The following is a 20,800-nucleotide window of genomic DNA, read 5'->3' on the forward strand; positions in this document are numbered from 1 at the left end:
ACACGCCTGAAAATCATGAAACTTGTCATGGTGTCATGACATGGCACCAACATGTTGCGGTAATTTTTTTGGCCGGATTGGGACAAACTTTCATGTAAAATTCTTGCAAACCGGAGCTTCCCTCAAAAAGGTTCGTGGTTCTAAGATAGAACGTGTCACCTCCGTGTGCGAAACGACATACGTACACTGCCTTCTCCCGCCTTAATTTTTTTACACAGACAAATTAGACCAAATAGAAGTATTGTGCTAAAATTTAGAATTATTCCAGGTTCGTTTGGCCTTTTTATTAATTAATTGAGTTTTTGTGTATTTAATGTGCATAATTCAAATTTGAACTACAAGCACATGCTCCAGTGCATCAAAGTTTGTTGAAAAATCACATGTGTCTTTGGGTGAATTTATAGGTCTTATGCCAAAAAATGGGAAAGAAATTTAAACATCTGGGCGGCGTGGCTCGGCCGAAAAGATTGAGAAACTTATTTTTTTTAATTCCTGTAAATCCAAAACACGCGTGAAAATCATGAAACTTAGCATGGTGTCATGACATGGCACTAACATGCTGCGGTAAATTTTTTGACCGAATTGAGACAAGTTTTGGTGTAAGTTTCTTGCAAAACGGAGCTTCCCTCAAAATGGCTAGTGGTTCCGAGAGGGAACGTGTCATCTCCGTATGCGAAACGACATGCGTACACAGTCTTCTCCCGCTTTAATTTTTTTACACAGGCAGATTAGACCAAATAGAAGTATCGTGCTAAATTTTGGAATTATTCCGGATTCGTTTGGCCTTTTTATACATAATTGAGTTTCTGCGTATTTAATGTGCATAATTCAAATTTAAACTATAAGCACATGTTTCAGTGCATCAAAGTTGGTTGAAAAATCACATGTGTGTCCTTGGGTGAATTTCTAGGTTCCATGCAAGAAATGAGAATGAAATTCAAATATCTGAACGTCGTGACTCGACCGAAAAGATTGCGAAACTTGGTTTTTTAATTCCTGTAAATTCAAAACATGCCTAAAAATTATGAAACTTGGATGTTGTCATGACATGGCACCAACATGCTGCGGTAAATTTGTTGGCCGAATTGGGACAAACTTTGGTGTAAGCTTCTTGCAAACCGGAGCTTCCCTCAAGAGGCTCATGGTTCCGAGAGGGAACGTGCCATCTTCGTGTGCGAAACGGCATACGTACACTGCCTTCTCCCGCCTTAATTTTTCTACACAAGCAGATTAGACCAAATAGAAGTATCGTGCTAAATTTTGAAATTATTTCGGATTCGTTTGATCTTTTTTATACATTAATTGAGTATCTGGGCATTTAATGTGCATAATTCAAATTTGAACTACAAGCACATGCTCCGGTGCAGCAAAGTTGGTTGAAAAATCACATGTGTGTCCTTGGATGAATTTCTAGGTCTCATGCAAGAAATAAGAATGAAATCAAACATCTAGGCGTCGTGGCTCGGCCGGAAAGATTGAGAAACTTGGTTTTTTAATTCTTGTAAATCCAAAACACGCCTAAAAATCATGAAACTTGGCATGGTGTCATGACATGGCACCAACATGCTGTGGTAATTTTTTTGTCCGATTTGCGAAGGCGCATACATTAACAATCAACAAAGTCATTTTGGAACAAGTGTTGTCACGTTACAAATCGGAAACACAAGTATTATTGAAACCGTGGGTGTTCTACTTACCAATTACATGCCGCCACACATCTCCCTTTTTTATTGGCTAGGAGGTGCCATGCGGGGTAGCTATTTGAGTACGGAAGGCGTGCAATCAGACCCCTGCGTGTGCTCATATGGAGGAGAGCCCTTTGACCTCTACCCGCCGCGCACCTCCCTCCCAACGTCTCCATTAATGGCTTCCGAGCCCCTGTTCTACGGCGTGGCTATATGTCTCACTGAACTGCGATTTAAGAGAGAAAAATGAAAACCTGAAAAGAAAGTTTTGCACGGATCTTGATGTAAGATCCGACGGACCCATATAGCATCGACTGTGACTTATAGCAAGCATGATGAATATAAGGATGATGACAGTGAATAATAATTGTCTTACATATTTAGGAACATAATTAAAATCCCCACAAAAAGGAACATAATTAAAAAAAGCCACATGCAGCAACGCCCGAAATACATAAGGGCAAAAGAAGAAGGAAGACAATGATCTGGCTCGCTGATCTCTACTTTCTTGATGCGTTGCTGCAGGCCGCGGGAACTACTCTCCGCGGCGAGCGGCGATGAGCTCATTCTTGTTCTTAAGATGCTACTTGAGAGAATCCACGGATTCCTCCACCAGCCTTCTGCAGTCGATGCGCAGCATGACATTCATGTCCATAAGTTTCTCGACGATGACGCTGGTCCTCTTCAACAAGGCAGTGGTCTCCTCTGGCTGCTCCGCACTTCCAACGATCTTCGCCCTCAGCAGGTCCCGCTCGGCCCGAAGCTTCGCATTGCTCTCATTTAGTTGTCGGGTGACGCCAGTAGCCTGTTCAAAAGAGGCTTTCATGTTGTCCTGTAACCTCGCCCAGCCGGAGATCTGATCCATATGGCTATGGATGATCGCAACAGGGGAGGTGGTGGAGAGGTCTACGGCTGGGTCCCCGGTGTCGGCGGACGAAGGGAGGGCCACGTCGGCGGTCAGCGCTCTGGATGAGAAGTAGTGCACATAGTCGGGAGGCAGTGGGTGCTTGGGCCAGCTACGTGATGCGAGGAAGGCGGAGGGCATTGGGCACAAGTAAGAAGGAAGGGGGCGGTGCTGGAGGAAGCACCGGCAGTGGGGGGGGGGTGGCGCGTCGACGACGAGGAAGGAGGTGCGCCAACAGCGGGGGAGGTTGCACGCAGCGGGGTTTTGGGGAGGGCGGCGTCTGGCAGATCCGGTGGGGTCTTCGGGGAAGGCTTGCAGTGGTAGGTGTTCCGAGGAGGGCGGCGCGCAGCAGATCCGGTGGGGGGTTCGGGGAAGGCTTGCAGTGGCGGGGGGGTCCGGAGGACCTCCTCCTGGGGGCCTCGTCGGGAAGAGGCAAGCTGCCTCTACGCGTGGCCAAGGGCGACGGCGGTTGCTGAATGCGGTGGGCGGCGGAGGGGAGGCAGTTCGCCGGAGAGTGGGAGGCCGGCGGCCACGCTGGATGGGTCGTGGGGGGTTGAGGTGGTGGAAGTTCAGGTGACGCGGGTGGTGGGAGGTTCAGGAGTTTGGGACCATACCGCCAGCTCCTATATAGGACGCGCCATGATCCAAATAGTTATTATAATCCTGGGATTAGAATAGTGCTACTCTCTCTTTCTCTCTCTCTATATATAGGATGGGTCTATTATGATAACACCCTTAAGACCTTATTCTCCCAACAAAATCTCCTTATTCTGCTAACAGTTCGGCACTGCGACAGAACGCGAACCGAACCGCGCAGGCAATAAAAAAGAAAACCACCACACCTCGCTACTACTACCACCTATCACCACCATGTCAACCCACCCTCGCACCACTCCCCATGGTCAAACGGGGCTACCCCACCTCTCGATCCAACCACCACATAGCGTCGCCCGCCCCAGCCACCAACCACCCCCCGCCGCCCACCCCCGCCGCCGGCCACCACCCTGCGCTGCCCGCCGACGAACATAACCATGCGCCACCCGCCCCGGCCATAGCCGCGAGCCGCCCTGCCTCGGCCACCACCCGCCCCGCCTCGGCCACCACGAGCCGGCACCGGATCCAGGCCGCGGCGGGCCCCCGTGACGTCCCGGCACCGGATCCCTACAATGGCGGGCCCCCGCGACACCCTGCTACCGAGGCCAGGCCGCGCCGGCCTCCCGCTGCCCCACCTGCTCCCCACCGGATGCGCCTCCGCCGCGCACCGCACTGGTGTGGGAGAACACCAGTCGAGGGCAGCCCTGCACGTCGCTCCCAAGCTCGCGAGGATGGGCACTCAGCTGGATACATGCCTCCACGGCCACCCCACCGCTACCTTTCTCCCATCCGGTCGCGCAGCCCTGCCCTGGTGGCATGCCTCACCACCTCCCTGGATCCATCTCCTACACTACTTCATGCAGCACCCGCGGTAGTGCTCTCCATCAGCCAAGAGGACCACGACTTCGCCCCCCTGAGCCCCCCCTTTTCTCTCGCCACTTTTACCAGCGAAGAGCTGCTGCATAATGCTCATGGCTCGTCGCCGACGACCCTGCTACCTCTTGAGCACTGCGTTGGTTTTCCCCGAAGAGGAAGGGATGATGCAACAAAGTAGTGTAAGTATTTCCCTCAGTTTTTGAGAACCAAGGTATCAATCCAGTAGGAGGCTACGCGCGAGTCCCTCGCACCTGCACAAAACAAATAAATCCTCGCAACCAACGCAAATAGGGGTTGTCAGTCCCTATAAGGCCACTTACGAGAGTGAGATCTGATAGATATGATAAGATAATTTTTTTGGTATTTTTATGATAAAGATGCAAAGTAAAATAAAGGCAAAGAAAATAGCAAAGGAAATAATTAAGTAGTAGGAGATCAATATGATAAAGATAGACCCGGGGGCCATAGATTTCACTAGTGGCTTCTCTCGAGAGCATAAGTATTCTACGGTGGGTGAACAACTTACTGTTGAGCAATTGACAGAATTGAGCATAGTTATGAGAATATCAAGGTATGATCATGTATATAGGCATCACGTCCGACACAAGTAGACCGACTCCTGCCTGCATCTACTACTATTACTCCACTCATCGACCGCTATCCAGCATGCATCTAGAGTATTAAGTTAAAAATAGAGTAACGCCTTAAGCAAGATGACATGATGTAGAGGGATAGATTCATGCAGTATGAAGAAAATCCCATCTTGTTATCCTCGATGGCAACAATACAATACGTGCCTTGCTGCCCCTACTGTCACTGGGAAAGGACACCGCAAGATTGAACCCAAAGCTAAGCACTTCTCCCATTGCAAGAAAGATCAATCTAGTAGGCCACACCAAAACTGATAATTCGAAGAGACTTGCAAAGATAACCAATCATACATAAAAGAATTCAAAGAAGATTCAAATATTATTCATAGATAGACTTGATCATAAACCCACAATTCATCGGTCTCAACAAACACACCGCAAAAAGAAGATTACATCGAATAGATCTCCACAAGAGAGGGGGAGAACATTGTATTGAGATCCAAAAAGAGAGAAGAAGCCATCTACCTACTAACTATGGACTCGTAGGTCTGAGGTAAACTACTCACACTTCATCGGAGGGGCTATGGTGTTGATGTAGAAGCCCTCCGTGATCGATGCCCCCTCCGGCGAAGCTCTGGAACAGGCCCAAGATGGGATCTCGTGGATACAGAAAGTTGCAGCGGTGGAATTAGGTTTTTGACTCCGTATCTGATTGTTTGGGGGTACGTATGTATATATAGGAGGAAGGAGTATGACAGTGGAGCAACAGGGGGGCCCTCGAGGGTGGAGGGCGCGCCTGGGGGGGTAGGCGCGCCCCCTACCTCGTGGCCTCCTGTTTTCTTTCTTGACGTAGGGTCCAAGTCTCTCTGGTCTTGTTCGTTGAGAAAATCACGTTCCGGAAGGTTTCATTCCGTTTGGACTCTGTTTGATATTCCTTTTCTTCGAAACCCTAAAACAGGCAAAAAACATGAATTCTGGGCTGGGCCTCCGGTTAATAGGTTATTCCCAAAAATAATATAAAAGTGGATAATAAATCCCAATAATGTCCAAAATAGTAGATAATATAGTATGGAGCAATCAAAAATTATAGATATGTTGGAGACGTATCAAGCATCCCCAAGCATAATTCCTGCTCGTCCTCGAGTAGGTAAATGATAAAAACAGAATTTTGATGCGGAGTGCTACTTGGCATAATTTTAATGTAATTCTTCTTAATTGTGGTATGAATATTCAGATCCGAAAGATTCAAGACAAAAGTTCACATTGACATAAAAAATAATAATACTTCAAGCATACTAACAAAGCAATTATGTCTTCTCAAAATAACATGGCTAAAGAAAGTTATCCCTACAAAATCATATAGTCTGGCTATGCTCTATCTTCACCACACAAAATATTTAAATCATGCACAACCTCGATGACAAGCCAAGCAATTGTTTCATACTTTTGACATTCTCAAAACGTTTTCAATCTTCACGCAATACATGAGCGTGAGCCATGGATATAGCACTATAGGTGGAATAGTGTGGTGGTTGTGGAGAAGACAAAAAGGGAGAAGATAGTCTCACATCAACTGGGCGTATCAACGGGCTATGAAGATGCCCATCAATAGATATCAATGTGAGTGAGTAGGGATTGCCATGCAACGGATGCACTAGAGCTATAAGTATATGAAAGCTCAAAAAGAAACTAAGTGGGTGTGCATCCAACTTGCTTGCTCATGAAGACCTAGGGCAATTTTAGGAAGCCCATCATTGGAATATACAAGCCAAGTTCTATAATGAAAGATTCCCACTAGTATATGAAAGTGATAACATGAGAGACTTTCTACTATGAAGATCATGGTGCTACTTTGAAGCACAAGTGTGGCAAAAGGATAGTAACATTGTCCCTTCTCTCTTTTTCTCTCATATTTTTTTATTTGGGCCTTTTTTATGGCCTCTTTTCTTTCTCTTTTTTTATTTGGGCTTCTTTGGACTCTTTTATTTATTTTTCGTCTGGAGTCTCATCCAGACTTGTGGGGGAATCATAGTCTCCATCATCCTTTCCTCACTGGGACAATGCTCTAATCATGATGATCATGAAACTTTTATTTTTCTTACAACTCAACAATTACAAATCGATACTTAGAACAAAATATGACTCTATGTGAATGCCTCCGGCGGTGTAACGGGATATGCAATGATGCATGAGTGACATGTATGAACGAATTATGAATGGTGGCTTTGCCACAAATACGATGTCAACTACATGATCATGCTAATAAATATGACAATGATGGAGTGTGTCATAATAAACGGAACAATGGAAAGTTGTATGGCAATATATCTCGGAATGGCTATGGAAATGCCATAATAGGTAGGTATGGTGGCTGTTTTGAGGAAGGTATATGGTGGGTGTATGATACCAGCGAAAGGTGCGCGGTATTTAGAGAGGCTAGCAAAGGTGGAAGGGTGAGAGTGCGTATAATCCATGGACTCAACATTAGTCATAAAGAACTCATATACTTATTGCAACAATCTACAAGTTATCAAAGCAAAGTATTACGCGCATGCTCCTAGGGGGATAGATTGGTAGGAAAAGACCATCGTCGTCCCCGACCGCCACTCATAAGGAAGACAATCAATAAATAAATCATGCTCCGACTTCATCACATAACGGTTCACCATACGTGCATGCTACAGGAATCACAAACTTCAACACAAGTATTTCTCGAATTCACAACTACTCAACTAGCACAACTTTAATATCACCATCTTTATATCTCAAAACAATTATCAAGTATCAAACTTATCATAGTATTCAACACACTCATAAGAAAGTTTTATTATTAATCTTGTATACCAAGCATATTAGGATTTTAAGCAAATTACCATGCTATTAAGACTCTCAAAATAATCTAAGTGAAGCATGAGAGATCAATAGTTTCTATAAAACAAATCCACCACCGTGCTCTAAAAGATATAAGTGAAGTACTAGAGCAAAATTATATAACTCAAAAGATATAAGCGAAGCACATAGAGTATTCTAACAAATTCCAAATCATGTATGGCTCTCTCAAAAGGTGTGTACAGAAAGTATGATTGTGGTAAACTAACAAGCAAATACTCAAATAATACAAGACGCTCCAAGCAAAACACATATCATGTGGCGAATAAAAATATAGCTCCAAGTAAAGTTACTGATAGAAGTAGACGAAAGAGGGGATGCCTTCCGGGGTATCCCCAAGCTTTGGCTTTTAGGTGTCCTTAGATTATCTTGGGGGTTCCATGGGCATCCCCAAGCTTAGGCTCTTACCACTCCTTGTTCCATAATCCATCAAATCTTTACCCAAAACTTGAAAACTTCACAACACAAACTTAAAGTAGAAAATCTCGTGAGCTCCGTTAGCGAAAGAAAATAAAAGACCATTTCAAGGTACTATAATGAACTCATTATTTATTTATTGGTGTTATACCTACTGTATTACAACTTCTCTATGGTTTATAAACTATTTTACTAGCCATAGATTCATCAAAATAAGCAAACAACATACGAAAAACAGAATCTGTCAAAAACAGAACAGTTTGTAGTAATCTGTAGCTAGCGCAAGATCTGGAACCCCAAAAATTCTAAAATAAATTGCTGGACGTGAGGAATTTATCTATTAAACATCTGCAAAAATAATTAACTAAATATCACTTTACAAATAAAAATTACAGCAGTTCTCGTGAGCGCTAAAGTTTCTGTTTTTTACAGCAAGTTCAACAAGACTTTCCCCAAGTCTTCCCAACGGTTCTACTTGGCACAAAAACTAACTAAACACAAAAAACACAACCAAAACAGAGTCTAGATAAATTATTTATTGAATAACAGCAAGGATAAATATTGAGTTGTCTCCCAACAAGCGCTTTTCTTTAAAGCTTTATAGCTAGGCATAATATTTCAATGATGCTCACATGAAAGACAAGGATTGAAGCACAAAGAGAGAATCATAAAACACGTGACAAACACATCTAAGTCTAACATACTTCCTATGCATAGGCATCTTATAGGGAAACAACTTATCAAGGCAAGCAACAACTAGCATATGCAAGGAACCGGAAACAAACAATAGCAACCTCAACATAACGAGAGGTAAAATAGTAACATGAAAATTTCTACCACCATATTTTCCTCTCTCATAATAATTGTATGTGGGATCATAAGCAAATTAAACAAAATAGCTATCACATAAAATATTTTCAACACGATCCACATACATGCAAAGTTGACACTCTTCCAAAATAGTGGGATTAACATTAACTAAAGTCATGACTTCTCCAAACCCACTTTTATCAAAAATTTCATAAGATTGGACATTCTCCAAATATGTGGGATCTAAAGTTGACATTCTTCCAAACCCACTTTCAATAATATTGCAAACACTATTATCAATCTCATATTCATCATGGGGCTTAAATAAATTTTCAAGATCATAAGAAGAATCACCACAATCATGATCATTGCAACAAGTAGAGGACATAGCAAAACTAGCATCCCCAAGCTTAGGGTTTTGCATATTATTAGCACAATTTACAAAAATAGAATTTATAATAAAATCATTACAATCATGCTTTTTATTCAAAGATCTATCGTGAATCGCTTCATGAAGTAATTCATCACACTTTTCAGATTCACGAATTTCAAGCAAAACCTCATAAAGATAATCTAGTGCACAAAACTCACTAGCAATTGGTTCATCATAATTGGATCTCTTAAAAAGATTAGCAAGTGGATGAGGATCCATAGATCTTAGGTTCTCCGTTTAGTAATAAATAAACAACTATTCTAACCATACGAGCAAACAAGAAGCAAGCGAAAAAGAGGCAAATAGAGAAAGAGAGGGAGGATAGAGAGAGAGAGGGCGAATAAAACGGTAAGGGTGAAGTGGGGGAGAGGAAAACGAGAGGCAAATGTCAAATAATGTAATGCGGGAGATAAGGGTATGTGATGGGTACTTGGTATGTTGACTTTTGCGTAGACCTCCCCGACAACGGCGCCAGAAATCCTTCTTGCTACCTCTTGAGCACTGCGGTGGTTTTCCCCGAAGAGGAAGGGATGATGCAACAAAGTAGCGTAAGTATTTCCCTCAGTTTTTGAGAACCAAGGTATCAATCCAGTAGGAGGCTACGCGCGAGTCCCTCACACCTGCACAAAACAAATAAATTCTCGCAACCAACGCAAATAGGGGTTGTCAGTCCCTATAAGGCCACTTACGAGAGTGAGATCTGATAGATATGATAATATAATATTTTTGGTATTTTTATAATAAAGATGCAAAGTAAAATAAAGGCAAAGTAAATAGCAAAGGAAATAACTAAGTAGTAGGAGATCAGTATGATAAAGATAGACCCGGGGGCCATAAGTTTCACTAGTGGCTTCTCTCGAGAGCATAAGTATTCTACGGTGGGTGAACAAATTACTATTGAGCAATTGACAGAATTGAGCATAGTTATGAGAATATCTAGGTATGCTCATGTATATAGGCATCATGTCCGAGACAAATAAACCGACTCTTGCCTGCATCTAGTACTATTACTCCACTCATCGGCCGCTATCCAACATGCATCTAGAGTATTAAGTTAAAAACAGAGTAACGCCTTAAGCAAGATGACATGATGTAGAGGGATAGACTCATGCAATATGAAGAAAACCCCATCTTGTTATCCTCGATGGCAACAATACAATACGTGCCTTGCTGCCCCTACTGTCACTGGGAAAGGACACCGCAAGATTGAACCCAAAGCTAAGCACTTCTCCCATTGCAAGAAAGATCAATCTAGTAGGCCAAACCAAACTGATAATTCGAAGAGACTTGCAAAGATAACCAATCATACATAAAAGAATTCAGAGAAGATTCAAATATTATTCATAGATAGACTTGATCATAAACCCACGATTCATCGGTCTCAACAAACACACCGCAAAAAGAAGATTACATCGAATAGATCTCCACAAGAGAGGGGGAGAACATTGTATTGAGATCCAAAAAGAGAGTAGAAGCCATCTACCTACTAATTATGGACCCGTAGGTCTGAGGTAAACTACTCACACTTCGCCGAAGGGGCTATGGTGTTGATGTAGAAGCCCTCCGTGATCGATGCCCCCTCCGGTGGAGCTCTGGACCAGGCCCCAAGATGGGATCTCGTGGATACAGAAAGTTGCGGCGGTGGAATTAGGTTTTTAGCTCCGTATCTGATCATTTGGGGGTACATAGGTATATATAGGAGGAAGGAGTACGTCGGTGGAGCAACAGGGGGGCCCACGAGGGTGGATGACGCGCCTGGGGGGGGGGGGTAGGCGCGCCCCCTACCTCGTGGCCTCCTGTTTTCTTTCTTGACGTAGGGTCCAAGTCTCTCTGGTCTTGTTCGTTGAGAAAATCATGTTCCCGAAGGTTTCATTCCGTTTGGACTCCGTTTGATATTCCTTTTCTTCGAAACCCTAAAATAGGCAAAAAAACAGCAATTCTGGGCTAGGCCTCCGATTTATAGGCTAGTCCCAAAAATAATATAAAAGTGAATAATAAAGTCCAATAATGTCCAAAACAGTAGATAATATAGCATGGAGCAATCAAAAATTATAGATACATTGGAGACGTATCAGACCCAGCGGTCCACCACTGCAGCTCTGGATAGTGGATAGGTGCGGTGTGGCTAACACACTGTTGCAGTGCGGAGTGTTTTTGGTGCAGGTTTGGGTGTTGTTGATGCAGTGTAGAGTCCTCTCGACACAGTCCATAGCATTTTTTGATTTTTTTTTCAGGTTTGGCCTTGTGTTTTATCTGCAGTTCATTGAAGTGGAGTTCTAGCAGATTAGTTTGATGCAGTTTTGGGCACAATAATGACCAGCCTCAGATTCACAAACCGTGCTCCAAATCGCCAGGAGCGTGTTGTGCCTCCTCCCCTTGCAGTCCGGGCGTCCGCAGACTTGAAGTGCGCCTGGGCGCGCAATGCGGTTCGGCGGCGCTTGGCCGTCCTGTTCGCGATGTGTCTTGGTGCAGAATGCCGCGTGATTGTAGTGCAGTCTGCTGCAGTTTGTGTTTTTTTTGTGTATCTGTCGAATGTATCTGGTTGGGATATGATGTATTTTGTGTAAAAAATAATAGTTGAGAAGTTCATTTCAAAAATCATTAAAAATGGTTCACTTTTCAAGAGAAAAAATGGATGCATGCAGCCCACTTCGAGGAGTCTTGTGGTTCACTACATTTAGCAAAAAACACGATGGTGGATAAAAAAACAAAAACAAGCAAAAAACAGTGTGGTTCACTCGCCTTGTACTAGCGGTTCACTCGCCGCGTCCTCAAAGTGCGGAAGAATTCTAAAATTAAAAAGAAAACAAAAAATGTGTGTCGTTCATTTTGCAGTGTGTTTGGTCCTCCGATGTGGTTCACTTTTGAGCGTGATGCTGTTCACTTGCGCCCAAAATGAAAGTGTAATTTTTTTAAATAAAACAACAAGATAGCAATGAGGTTCACTTCGATATATGTCGCAGTTCATTTGCCCTCGTCTCTGCGATCCACTCTTGTTCATAAAACAATGACAACAAAATCTCACAAAAAACTCATATGAGAAAATTTACGCCCGACAAAAGAAATCATGAAGTTCACTTGACTGTCTGATACAGTTTGGTTTTCTGTCCGAAGCAGTGCGTTCTTCCGTCGTTCATAAAAAACTCACAAAAAACTCACAAAAAGCTCATATGAGAAAATTTACGCCCGACAAAACAAATCATGAAGTTCGATTGACTGTCTGATGCAGTGCGGCTTTCCATCTGAAGCAGTGCGTTCTTTTGTCGTTCATAAAAAAATGACAACAAAAACAAACAAAAAAGCTCATCTGAGAAAATTTACGCCCGATAAGACAAATCATGAAGTTCGCTTGACTGTCTAATGCAGTGCGGTTTTCTGTCCGAAACAGTGCGTTCTTCTGTCTGATGTGGTACACACGTCAGTTTTGGTGTCGCGAAAAACAAAGTATCCGCATTTTGGTAATATTAAAACTACCCTTAAACCGTAAGGAATTAGAGAGCGTGTTCTACATGAAAAAGTTGTGCCTCGTCGATATCTTTCCGATGATGTATCATTTGCATCATTCCGCCGAGCGGTTTGAAATTTTTTACGAAAAAACGGCCGCTGCCACTCGTCGTTCGCCGCACGATTTTCAAAATTAACTTAAAACTGTAATGAATCTCCAAAATATTTCACCATATCAAAGTTGCGCCTCGTCCATAGCTTTCCAACAGCATATCACACGCCTCGTTTAAACGGTTCAAAAACTAGAGCAAAAACAGTACCGAAAATTTGATTTTTTTTGAAAAACAGAGTTCCGCAATTTAGTAAATTTGAAACTGCTCTTAAACCGTAACGAATTAGAGAAAATATTACATATGAAAAAGATGCGCCTCGACGACATCTTTTCAACGGTGTATCATTTGCTTCATTCCGATGAGCGGCTTAGAAAAAAACATGAAAAATGCTCGCTACCACACGTCGTACGTCGCACCATTTTCAAAACTGCTCTTAAACCATGAGGAATCTCGAAAAGTGTTCAACATGGCAAAGTAGTGCCTAATTCATAGCTTTTCAACGGTATATTACACGTCTTGTTTCGATAAACAATTAAAAAATTAGAGTAAAAAAGGTACTGAAAAACTACAGCGTGCAGTTTTTTCTGACGGGAAGTTCAGTCGCCTGAGTACTGCAGCACACTTGGTTCAAACAATGACGTGCACTTGCGTTGAGCGTGCAGTGCGAAAGTGTTATCAGAATAGTTATTCTGCTAATATTAGCATAATAGACCGGCTATATATATAGGGTGGGTCTATTATGATAACACCCCTTAAGACCTTATTCTAATAACACCCGTGCTTATTCTAATAACACCTCTCCTTCGCTAAAAAGCACACCCACCGACCCGACCCAGGCAGCCCACTACCCCCGACCCCCACCTTCTTCTCCCGACACCTCCCACCCTCGGCGGCGCCTCACCATCACCCACCACCGCGGCGCCCCACCTCCACCCCAACCCCCAGCGCCCCATAACCACCCCACCCCTCTTCCTCCTGGCCGGCGCTGCCGCCCATCCTCTTCCTCCCAGTCGGGCCCGCCGCGCCTCCTCTTCCTCACGGCCGAGGCCGCCGCGCTTCCTCTTGCTCCCGGAATCGCCACCGCCCCTGGATCCCCTTCCTTCTTCCACCTTTCTTCAACGCCCACGGCTAGCCCACTGTGCCTCTCCTAGTCATTGCATCCCTCGCAGATCCTCCTCGGCGTTGCCCAGATCCAGTGGAGCACGCGCCCGATTAGCAACCGGGCTTTGGTGGCCGGGGGTGACCGTTGTCAGAGGAGGAGGTTGGGGGAAGGAGCGGACCACGAGACTCGGCAGATGCGCGTATGAGGGGAGCTGGTGAGCCTGCCGCGGCGCCGAGGATCGCAGGTTCTGAAGGTGGCCGGAGATCACCGTCCTCCTCTCTCTTTAGTGGAGCCTGCTGCCCGATGAGGGCGAGTAGTGGAGCCTGCCACCCGATGCAGTTCGATTGGGTCCTCCCTTGCATGAGCAGCCCAAGGCGCGTTGCTGGAGCAGTACACAATAACAGGTGTGCTCGGCCATCAGCCTATGGGATTCAGTTTGCTAGAGCACCCCTCGCATCTCCCTTCTCGCCGGAGAAGTACGACAGTGTGCTGGCTTGCAGTCCAGTGGTGCCGTGTAGTTAGTCATCCAAATACCATACAGGGTTGCTGCTATTCAGAAGAATTTTCTAGTCTTTTTCTGAAAATTTGATGAGTTGTTTTGGATGCAGTACAATACAGTTCGTGGGCGCGCCAGCAACGACCGCAACAACGCAGCCCACCCCAAAATGCGACCAACGACGGCAGCAACGCATCCCACCCCAAATGCGAGCGACGGCAAGGATTGGCCAATGCAGTGCGTGCGTGCACTTCAGCTTGTCTGTTTTGTTTGAAGATTTTATTGCTTATAATGGCAGCGATTCATTTGTAAAAAAGTGGTGGAACTTCGATGCAGCTCATTCCAGAAAACTCTGTGGTTCAGTTCAAAATTTGTGTCTCGGTTTTGTTGTTCTTGCAGTAGGGGGTAACATCAAAAGGCAAAAAGAAGAAGTGAAAATACAGATGCAGTTCTCTGCCTAGTGTGGTTCTGCTCGGTACTAGATGTATCTGCAATACAGATGTCTATGAATTTGTTTGAAGAAGACAAAGTAGTTGACTCCAAATTGTGTAGCAGCTCATTACCCCTCTGGATGAAGTGCAATTTGCTTTTTGTCTCAAAATTTAGTCGACTACATCAACATTTGTAGTGCGTTTGGTCCTCGGATGTGGCTCACTATTGAGAGTGATGCCGTTCACTTGCCCTCAACATGAAAACGCAAAAAAATTAGCAAAACAACAAGATAGCAATGAGGTTCACTTTGACATATGTCACGGTTCATTTGCCTCGTCTCTGCGGTCCACTCTCGTTCATAAAAATTGTTGAGAAAAAGACAATAAAAAACTCACAAAAAACTCGGGTGAGAAAGTTTATGTCCGACAAAAAGAAATCATGAAATTTACTTGACTTCCTGCTGCAGTGCGGTTTTCCGTTTGAAGGAGTGCGTTTGTCTGTCCGATGAAAAGGTCCACTCGCTTGGTCAACACGCACAAAAAAATAAGTATGAAAAAAATACAACAAAAACTCATGAGGTTCACTTTTGATAGTGTTGCGGTTCATTTTCGGGAGTGTTGCGGTCCACTCTCGTGCAAAAAAAAGTTGAAAAAAAGACAACAAAAAACTTTTGCGAGCAAGTTTATGTCCGATAAAAAGAAATCATGAAGTTCACTTGACTGCCTGCTGCAGTGCGGTTTTCTGTTTGAAGCAGTGTGTTCTTCTGTCCGATGAAATACACACGATGATTTTGGTCTCGCGAAAAACAGAGTGTCCGCTTTTCGGTAAATTTAGAACTGCTCTTAAACCGTAAGGAATTAGAGAGAGTGTTCTACATGAAAAAGTTGCGTCTCGTCGATATCTTTCCAACGACATATCATTTGAATCATTTCGACAACCAGTTTGTAAAAATTTCGCGAAAAACGTCCGCTGCCTCTCGTCGTCCGCCGCACGATTTTCAAAATTAACTTAAAACTATAAGGAATATCAAAACCATTTCTACATATGAAAGTTGCGCGTTGTCCATAGCTTTCCAATGACGTATTACATGCCTCGTTTCGACAAACGATTCAAAAACTAGAGCGAAAACAGTACCGAAAATTACAAAAATTTCAAAAAAAAAAGAATTCGCGATTTAGTAAATTTAAAACTGCTCTTAAACCGTAACGAATTAGAGAAAAAGATGTGCCTCGATGATATCTATCCAACGGTGTATCATTTGCCTCATTCCGACAAGTGGTTTAGAAAAAAAACGCGAAAAACGCTCGCTCACACTCTTTGTGGGCCGCACCGTTTTTTAAAACTGCTCTTAAACCGCGGGGAATCTCGAAAAGTGTTCAACATGGCGAAGTTGCGCCTAATCCAACGGTATATTACACACCTCGTTCCGATAAACGGTTAAAAAATTAGAGCAAAAACAGTACCGAAAAAACACTACACGCAGTTTTTTCCGACGCGAAGTTCACTAGTCTTTGTAATGCAGTACTCTTAGTAAAGAAAGTGCAGTGCCCTCGCATTGAGCATGCAGTGCGGAAGTGTTATCAGAATAACTATTCTGATAATATTATCAGAATAGACGGGCTGCGCTATTCGTCACCCTGGGTGAGGAATAATTATTCTTCACCCATCTCTATTTTGACGTCAATGCATCGTATTTTTAGGTTCCATAAATTTTATCTTATTTCATACGTAAAAAGAGAACGTAAGAAAATATATACTCGCCGTAAAAAATATTTTATTATGGGGACCCTGACTCATAAGTCGTGATCACCGAATGCACGTGTACAGTGATCCCAGAGATCAATGCTCATTGAACACACAGAAGCTGAATAACAAGAGTCTTACATCCATACATATCGTATTACACAAGTAGGACCATTATGGTCAAGTCTTGAGTATAGCATCGCAGCGGAAATTTCCGTTGACAACTTGGACCCATGCCATCTGCCTTAACCCTATAGGCATTCGTCCTAGCTCGCATGTTCGTCGCCAAAGAAATCTTCATCTTACTCCTTTTCTTTCATGCCTGGCCGATAAAATAACCAGTGGCAAGCCAATGAGTACTTTGAATGTACTCGCAATCAACCCAAGGGTGATAACAGAACAATTATGCAAGGCACTACTGCTAATTTGGCATTTTTGCGGAAAGCTAGTTTTTCTCATGCAAGTATGATCAACATTTATCAAGGATATGAATGCGTCTGCAACAAGTATCAGGAGGTTACAGAGATCGACATCGAGAGAGAGTTATGAACAACTCGTGCTCAAGCTCACCGTGACTTCCTCACGAATCACGTCAATAGTTTTACCAAACCGTGTTGTTTGTCAGAAACATATGGACGTAGTCTAAGCAGCACCACCCAACTGTCCTTGACCGTGGACACGGCTATTCGAATAGTTTTACACTCTGCAGAGGTTGCACACTTTACCCACAAGATCCAGGGAACTTCCGTGTCATCCACGACCCGCGGTACCTCAAGTACCCGGGGTAAGCACCCGATCACTATCTTTCCCTAGACGATACTAACATAGAGTCCACTCGATTGGTAGTAACCCCCGTGCCCAACATTTCACAACTTAAAATTGTGGAGCCTCGCTCCCATATTCATCACATACCACTAGCACGGGGTACCAACGGTGTGTTCGGTTCCCCATAAAAATGGTCTTGGCCGCCCTACCTGGCACGACCCCGTCCCGAGAGAGAGCACCAACTCTCCCCCGTCACTAGTAATGCGGGCTCCAAGCTAGTATCGGCCTAGGTAATCAATAATGCCCTTTCCCATACAAGGGTAGAGTGGTTGCGCATGTAAGGTTGGGACAGTCGACAAATCTTAAATCTAATCCGTCTCTGTAAACAACACTTTTATCGAGCCTCGGTACACTACCTCTCCACCAAGTAGTGACGTAGTTCATCATCATCTCCCAGGGGCATTAGTGGCACCCACTGGGCTTTTTGCAAGTATGTCAAACCACACTTGTTTCTTTCCATGCATAACCCTGACCCACTTTGCGTAGCCATTTACTATAGCATATTTCTACAACCCACCAACACAACTCTAAGCAAGGGCAGAGTCATGAACAATGCAAGTATCAATGGAGTATGCAACGGAGGCAAGCCTAGCAAGGTTGCCATTCAAGGTATATCATGCACTCGGTGAAGCAACAAAAATGCCATCATCATGTAAAATGGTTCATCATGGTCAAAGGGTTGCTTGCCTGTTTTAACAAAGTCTTCGAGGTATTCAAATATCTCTGGTCCAACTCCAAGCATTTCGTCTACTTCGTCAACTATCGTTGAAAGCAACCATAATAAGCAACACAACAAGGCAGAAAATAAAAGTGCTCTAAAAATATGAAGTTGACTTTTCTAGGACTCCCCTGGTTATATGAAAAATAACCAGAGTGGTTTCATTGGAATTGGATCAATGGTTATTTCTGAACATTTCAATATGATAGAATTAAGGGCTTTATGGATTTGCAAGAGGTGTACAGAAATATTATTTTGAAAAATGAGCAAAGATACCCATTTAACAAGGCATGATTTTAGAAGCATCTAGGAGTTGGTTTCACTCGATTTGGAGTTCAAATGATTTCCCTATGAATTTGCAAAGTTGACAAATATGAAGAAATGGCTCATTATTTTGTGAGGCACAAAAAGTATTAATAAAAATGTTCATAAACTAAGTTAGGAACCTAGAAGCACCTAGGAATTTGAATAATGCCATTTGGATCAAATTTGAGCCCTCTGTGATTTTCTAAAGTTTATCACAGAATTAAGAAAATTGGGATTTACTAAATAACTGTGAAGGAAACTTCTCTGGAAAAATGTGCCAGCTCCTCTATGAGGTAGGGAATGATTTATAGAGTCACTAGAAATTTGAATCACTAGATTTGGAGTTCATTTGAATATTTGGGAGCTTTTACAATTTTATCTGGAAAAGAAAAGAGAAAAGGGGGTATTACCCTTATCCTGCGCACCAGGCGGGAGATAGCAGTGGGCCGGCCTAGCGGCTCAGCTGCGCTGGCGACAGGAGGGTGACGTCGAAGACGGCTCCTCGTGAGGGCGCTTTCGCCATGGAAACGCGGGAGTAGTGCGGCCCGCCTCCACTTACGCGAGCGAGCAGGCGCGCGGTGGAGTTTTAAACCTGACAGGCAGGGCCCCATGTCAGGATGTGAGGCTGACCGACGGGCCCCACGGCCATCGTCGTCAACCTCCGTCCAAAGAGGACGGCGAGCTCACCGGCGGTGATTCTGGGCACGGCGAGGCGAACAGGTGGCACCGATGTGTTCAGCGTCGAAGCGCACTTCGGGTGGAGGTGGTGACGGTTGTCGGGGAGCAGTGGTTCGCCGGCGACCAAGAAGCCGGCGGCGAGGCTTTGGGAGGTGGATGGATAGCTCACTTCGGGCTGAAATCGAAGCGGTGCAAGAAGAGGAACGAGTCAGTGGAGTCTTCTTGCTCCAGATCGAGAGAAAGGGGAGGCAGAGGAGGCTTATACCTCTGGATCGATGGTGACCCGAGGCGGCGGGGCTCGAGCTCGATCTCGAGCTCGGGCGTCTCTGGGCATGAACTGGTGGTGCGGGTGGACGATTTGGAGTGGGAGAGAACGAGCATGAGCAAAAGGATGGCTCGGGGAGGCCTTTAAGTAGGCGAGCTACGGCTCACCGTAGACCCGTGCGCCGGCGAGGTCGTTGCCGTTGCTGTGGGTCACGGGGGCACGCGTGGGCATGTCTGGGGTGCTCATGGGTTTGGTCCAGAGCGAGGGAAAGAAGAGAGAGGAAGCAGGAGGGGCCAGAGGCGCCACGCGTGTGAGGCCGCTCATTGGAGCTCTTTGGGCGGCCCGCGCGCGTGCGAGAAAGGGCAGCAAGAGGGAGAAGGAGGAGGGGGACAGAGGCGTAGCGTGCTGCGGACGTCGGGGAGCATCGGCTGGCGTGAGGGGGAGAGCCGAGGTGGCCGGAGGTGGTTGGCAGGGGGCGGCTACAGTGCGGGAGCGCACTGTAGCGTGCTCCAGAGCGTGCAAATGGCCGACATGCCATTTTTTGGCAAAGTGGGCACGGCTAAGCATGTCTGGTAGCTCTAGGGAGGAGTAAATAATGTGGGGAAAGCCTTGGATGCCTTGGGTGGCCACTGGAGTGAGGTGGGAGGTGAGGAAGAGGGGTGCAAGGGCTGTCCAGAGGGGTAAATGAGGTGTTTTCACTCCTCAATTATTGATCTGAGATGTAGCCATTGCTACTGGAGGTAGAAGAGGTCTAGGAGGGGTTGTGGTAAAAAGTGGAGGCCATGGAGAAGAGTGGAAGAGGTCAAAACAGGGGTTTTAGTAAAATGGCGGAATGTGTTTGATGCTTGTTTGGTTAAGCAAATGAACTCCATTTGGCAGGAGACTCCACAGGGTGAAATTGCACATATAATTAGGGCCTTACACCAATCTTGAGATTATCTGGGCAAAGTTCACAATGTAACTTTTGTAAACCCTAGAAATTAGCAGAAATGAACTTGTGTAGATCTAGTTGAGAAAATCACTTCTCCTTGATGCACCACTTGGTGTAGTGTCATCATTTGAGGATTTGAACATGTCCACAAAAATTCAGATCAAAAGGACACACTTGGCAATGTAGAGTTGTTCAAATTTGGTTCTGGACAAAAAGGGTTTTGAGGGGGTTTGATGATGTTTTCTTGATCTTCAAGGCATGAGGCTTTGTTAGATCATCAAATATGTCATATGTGACATGCTAGAATTTTCTTGGATTTTTATGGAAATATTTCCTGTAGAAATATTACAAATCCTTGAAATGGGCAGAAATGGTTTTGGGAGGTTTTGTCCAATATTTTGATCATGACCATATGTTGAAACTCATATATATGGAAAATGTATGCCCATTGAGTCTCCCTAATTTTTCTCAAATATTTTTAAAGCTTTAAAATAATTTTAACCTATTAAAGACCATTTCTGGCCTTAAGAAAAAGCCTTTAAATAAAAT

Source organism: Triticum urartu, chromosome 2A, assembly GCF_056163025.1.
Source record: "Triticum urartu cultivar PI428250 chromosome 2A, HENAU_Tu73, whole genome shotgun sequence".
Classification (NCBI taxonomy): domain Eukaryota; kingdom Viridiplantae; phylum Streptophyta; class Magnoliopsida; order Poales; family Poaceae; genus Triticum; species Triticum urartu.